The sequence below is a fragment of the Monodon monoceros genome, unplaced genomic scaffold, assembly GCF_005190385.1.
Source record: "Monodon monoceros isolate NGI ecotype Baffin Bay Population unplaced genomic scaffold, NGI_Narwhal_1 Super_Scaffold_1, whole genome shotgun sequence".
NCBI classification, from domain to species: domain Eukaryota; kingdom Metazoa; phylum Chordata; class Mammalia; order Artiodactyla; family Monodontidae; genus Monodon; species Monodon monoceros.
Window position 1 is genome coordinate 82358447 of NW_021703765.1, and position 5533 is coordinate 82363979.

A 5533-nucleotide genomic window follows, 5' to 3' on the forward strand; every position below is an offset into this window, starting at 1 on the left:
ATTTCTGCCTTCTTCTGTGTGGTTTTCACATCTTTTTCCTGGGCCCGTGCTACTTCCTGGGCCCAGCATCCCTCCCCGACTCCCTGCATCTGGACACACCCCAGCTGTCCTCTGGACTCTGGCTCAGGTGCCCCTGGGATCTGTGCAGCCGCCTCCTTCCTGCCGTTCTGCATCCCGCCTCCCACACCGGGGTCCTCACCTCTTGTGCTTCTGTGCCCTGTGTAGATGCACGTATTAGGGACTCAGCATGTCGTGTGCCCCTGTACAGGTGGCAGGTTTGCCCCTTGAGGGCAGGTCCGTGTCTCACTTGTCTTCCTGCCCCAAAGAGTCAGTTAGAAGGAGCAGCGAGAACAGCCACAGCCCACGGTGACACCGTGCCAGACTCTGGTCCACTGGTTCTTTACACATTGCAGCCTCCGACCCGCCCAGCACCCCGACAGAGTAGGTACCACTCTTATGCCCATTTTACAGCCCAGGAAACTGAGGCAGGAGAGGGTTAAGTGTCTGGGCTCAGTGGGTGGTGAGTAAGCATTAGTCCACTGCATGTGCGAATTCATGGTACCGAAAAGTGGACACACAGTCCCTTCCTATTTCCTCTCTCCTGTAAAGACAGAATTAAAGACAGGTGTTTCTGAAAGTCCACATGTTATGTAAGACTTTTGATTGTTGGCAAGTCATCCAGTTGAAAGAGATGTGCAGACGCGTTTTGCCTGGGGGCTGTGGTTCTCATCTTCCACGTGTCCTGCACTGTAGAAGGAGATAAACCTAATGGAAGGTGAGGCCCAGGCACCTGGGAGGTGGGATTGAGGACCTTGTGGGGATCCCCGCAGTGCTGATGAAATAGGTTCAGAACAGTCTCTCTGCACTGACTTATCTCCAAAGGGTCCTTGTCTGCTGTGGGCTCCAACGGGCTTCCGGAGAAACCCTCAGACGGGTCCTGATGTTATTAGAAGGAGATGGAGAAAAATCCAAAAGTGGTTTAAGCCCATTTCTTTCTCTTTTGGCAAGGCTTGGCAAACATGCCTACAGAAAACACCGTTCTTCTGTTTCTCGGCATGAATTTCCTCCCCTTCACCCGTCACCAGGAGCCAGGCAGCTAAGAATAAGTTGTCAGGCAGTTTGGACGTTATTGCCTAAGTTTGTCCTCCTTGTTGCTGGTAATTTGGACTTGCATTGTTCCAGTCTGATGGGAGATGTGTCATATATTTCCTGTTGGCCAGAGGATAGATACTGCTCCATCCCCAACCTTTTGTTCCTGTCAGCATCGTTCAGATTTCAATATTAATGAGATCTTTTGTTCCTTTCTGTCTTTAGCATCTCTAATGAAGAACTAACATTCTGGAATTGTTTGGGCATCATGCGGAGAGACCTTGGGACTAGCCAGTGTAGATCTGCAGCCGCCCAGCTTCGCGCCCTCAGTAAACAGAGCCGCACTGGGGAGATGGTGTTACTGAGGTCTTGGGCCGACTCCGAATTAAATCTCGGAGGCAGAGTTTTGGGCGCACCAGAAAAGAATAGCTTCATTGCTTTGTCAGGCAAAGGGGGCCACAGCGGGCTAATGCCCTCAAAACTGTGTGTCCTGACCTGGAGGGGGGTAGTGAAGAGTTTTATAGCAATGGCTCAAAGAGGGCGTGGTCAGCTCGTGGACCTTCTTCTGATTGGTTGGTGGTGAGGTAAGTGGGAGTCGGCATCATCAACCTTCTGGTTCCTATTGGTCTGGGGTCTCCGTGCTTGTGGGCAGCATGCAGTTAACTTCTCCCACCTGACGGGGGTTTCAGTATCTGCAAAACGGCTCAAAGATATTGTTCTGTGCATCCCTTGAGGGGGAGCCAGGACCTGCCCCAAGGCTGCACTATGGTCTCCTGACTGCGCCTCCCTTGTCTCTGCATCCCATCTCTTCCCTTACTAACAACTGCTTGAACCTGCCCGTTGGAACTCAGGGAAGGTCACGGAGGCTGAATGAAGCCTATTTCCTGTAATGAAGAAATGGGGGACACAGAAAGGCTTTTGTGCCCAGGAGCCCACAGGGTCCTGCTCAGTATCAGGTCTGTGACTGTGTTTCGAATATCAGGCAGGGTCAACTACGGCCACTGTTCCTCTGTCTCCTGGCACATTCATCCTTGATGTTTTGGGGCTTGGTTCACAATTTAAACTCCTTCCGTGAGCTTTGATGGTGGGCAGAATGTATCAGCTTCGTATTCAAATTCATTGAGTTTCCTAAAGAAACTCAAATCATTTCAATACACTTTATTTTTTAAAAAAATTTTAATTTATACAATTTTTAAAGGTTACTTTCCATTTACAGTTATCACAAAATATTGGCTGTATTCTCCATGTTGTACATACAGCCTTGAACTTATACTCAGTAGTTTGTACCTCACACTCCCCCACCCCTATATTGCCCCTCCCCCTCATTTAAATAAACTTTAGAAGTTAACTGTCTAAGAAAAGTGATGCACAGGGCATTTAATTATTGTTGCCAAAATACAGGTCACCCAGTTGCTAAGTGCCAGGGCTGGGGTTTGACCCCAGGAAGCTTGGCTCTCGGCCCCTGCTTTACAGAGAGCACCCCAATTTCACAGAGAACTTAGCCCTGTGAACTTAGGGTGCTTATTTCAGGGGCAGGCTTCTTTCCCCCCTACTTTGGGATTATCCGTACACTGAGACTTATTTTATACATATCCTAAGATTAAGATTACTTTCCAAAGATAAAAACGTAGCCCTCTTTTCTCTGAAACATTTCAGATGTCTAGAGGGACATTCAGTGATGTTAGGAACTGGTGAACGTAAGAAGAAATCCCACAAAGAGCTAGAACTGACTTCTTCAGCCAAGACTCACTCGTATAGCAGAGACTCAGTGAGCGTTGATGAGAGAAGTCTTCAGAGAATCTCACCCATTTTCCCCGGAATATGCAGGAGTCTTGCATGAGCAATTCATTCATGCTTTATTGATATATATCGCTACGCTGAGATGGACTTTGAGAAAGTAATGCTGCCTTTAGCAGCAGGTGGAAATACAGATTCTGTCTCAGTCAAAAACAATGGGATAAGATTTTTCTGGGACTGGATGGACTGGATTACGTAGCCACCTGTTAAACAAATGGGCTCATATCTCTTCTAATTCATTTTCAAGAGGGACGGGCTTCCAGCAGGCAATGATCATTTATATTCAATGTATATACTCAGTGTATTCCTTCTAAACTACTCTTGGATTATTGCCTGGAGACATTTCAGGTTTAAATGCAAAGAGACAGTCTCAGATTACAAAGCACTGCTTTCCACTCCTATTCCCCCCTGCAGCTTGCCTTACCCTTCTTAAAGGGCCCCTCTGCAAATGTTTCAGATCATTTTGACCACTTCTGAAGCTCAGTTTAACAGGCTCTTTTTTAAAATGAAAGGCCTCAGCCCGAAACGATTGCCCTAATGTAGTCTTTTTTTTTTTTTTTTTTTTTTCTGTATGCGGGCCTCTCTCACTGCTGTGGCCTCTCCCGTTGCGGAGCACAGGCTCCGGACGTGCAGGCTCAGCGGCCATGGCTCACGGGCCCAGCCGCTCCGCGGCATGTGGGATCTTCCCGGACCGGGGCACGAACCCGTGTCCCCTGCATCGGCAGGCGGACTCCCAACCATTGTGCCACCAGGGAAGCCCTATAGTCATCTTTTAATGCTCTGGACAACAGAGCAGTTTCCATCATCAAGGGTTTCAACCGTGTCACTCCCCAGGGAATACTTTCAGAGAGATGAATTTATCCACGACTTCCTGACATCCTTTGTCTGACACTTAATAAATATTTGGGTTACACTCTGACTTCTTTTCCTGTGAGCAGAGTTTGTAGGGAGAGCAGTCGGTGGCCGTATGCTGAGACTGTCTGTGTGTCTGAAGCCCACTCATAAGGACGGTAGATTTCCATGTGCCTTTCTTGACAGCCCCTTTGAGTGAAAGACTGATACTGAGGATCTTGAAGGATTTTCCAGTTCTGATACCAGTGCTTGCACCGTGGCCTGGGTTGGGACAGAAGGGACTTTGGTCAAGGATATTGGGCCAAAGCATTTTGGTTTCATAAACAGGATATAAATAATATAGAAAAAACAAACTTGTGATAGGACCCCACTTCGGGGCATGTGCCAATCCAGACATCACTAATCAATCCTAGCACTCCTTCCTTCCACAGCCCAGATTCCTTCTCCAGCAGAGGTCCCTTGAGCAGCAGCTAAGAAGTGATTTGCATTGGCAAGTGAGACGAACATATTTCCTATTGCTGGTGAAGTCTGTGGGGAACTAGCAAAAGTTTTGTTAAGCATTGAAGAGCATGATGCTAATGAGGCCGTGACGTGGACCTCAAAGTTTGATATATTGGAGGGAGAAAAAAACCAAAACAACATTTCTGTGCCATTGCTCTGCATCCTGTCATCCATATCAGGATGTCCTTAGGCCAAAGGTCATAAAATGAGAGGCCTTGAGGCAAATCCAGACCCCAAGACGTGCCCCCAGACAGAGCAAAGTACTTTAAAAATGTATATACTTAGATGCCAACATTCAAACATTAGTAGATTTCACCAGAGCTCTGGAATTCCGTTTCTCTCGCAAAGTCCAGAGGTCTCTGAACACAGCCCATGTGGCAGCTGTGGGCTCAGGGCAGTGGCAGCGGTGGGCTCAGGGCAGTGGCAGCGGTGGGCTCAAGGTAGTAGCTGCTGTCCCCTTTGGGCAGAGTTTGGGGTGCTCCCTCAAGTTTTTCACCATCCCCAAGTTCCCTGACCTTCACAGCAGACCCACCTTCCCCATTTATGTCACCTCCCTGGGCCAGGAGGGATTTGATTGTTTTTTTTGTTTTGTTTTTTTTATTGTAATTTTAATTTAATTTTATTTTTTTAAACATCTTTATTGGAGTATAATTGCTTTACAATGGTGTGTTAGTTTCTGCTTTATAACAAAGTGAATCAGCCATACATATCCCCATATCCCCTCCGTCTTGCGTCTCCCTCCCACCCTCCCTATCCCACCCCTCTAGGTGGTCACAAAGCACCGAGCTGATCTCCCTGTGCTCTGCGGCTGCTTCCCACTAACCATCTATTTTACGTTTGGTAGTGTATATATGTCCATGCCTCTCTCTCACTTTGTCACAGCTTACCCTTCCTCCTCCTCATATGTTGAGTCAATCCCTGGAAGTTCCACCATCCCTAGCCAATTGTGCTGAAAAAACTCTGGGTGAGTTATACGGGTAAACTGAAATCTATTACAAATATATTAGATAAGTTAGTTGTATTAAGTGAGATGGATGAGACCAATGCATTAGATGCAATTATTTTACTTCATTGCTAACATAGGTAGAGGTTTTCACAAGGCAGAGTCACTTAGTGTAAGAATAGCTGTAATTTCACCACCACGGGGGCTACTTCTCAAGCTGTTCAGACTGGAATTTTTATATCCAGGATTTTAATTAGCCCACGTCACACTGGCAAGGACTCCAAGTTGATCAAGGGGGTGAATTCCAGGGACTTCTGTGCTGCGGGGGCATTGCTGTGCTTCCCCCGTTCC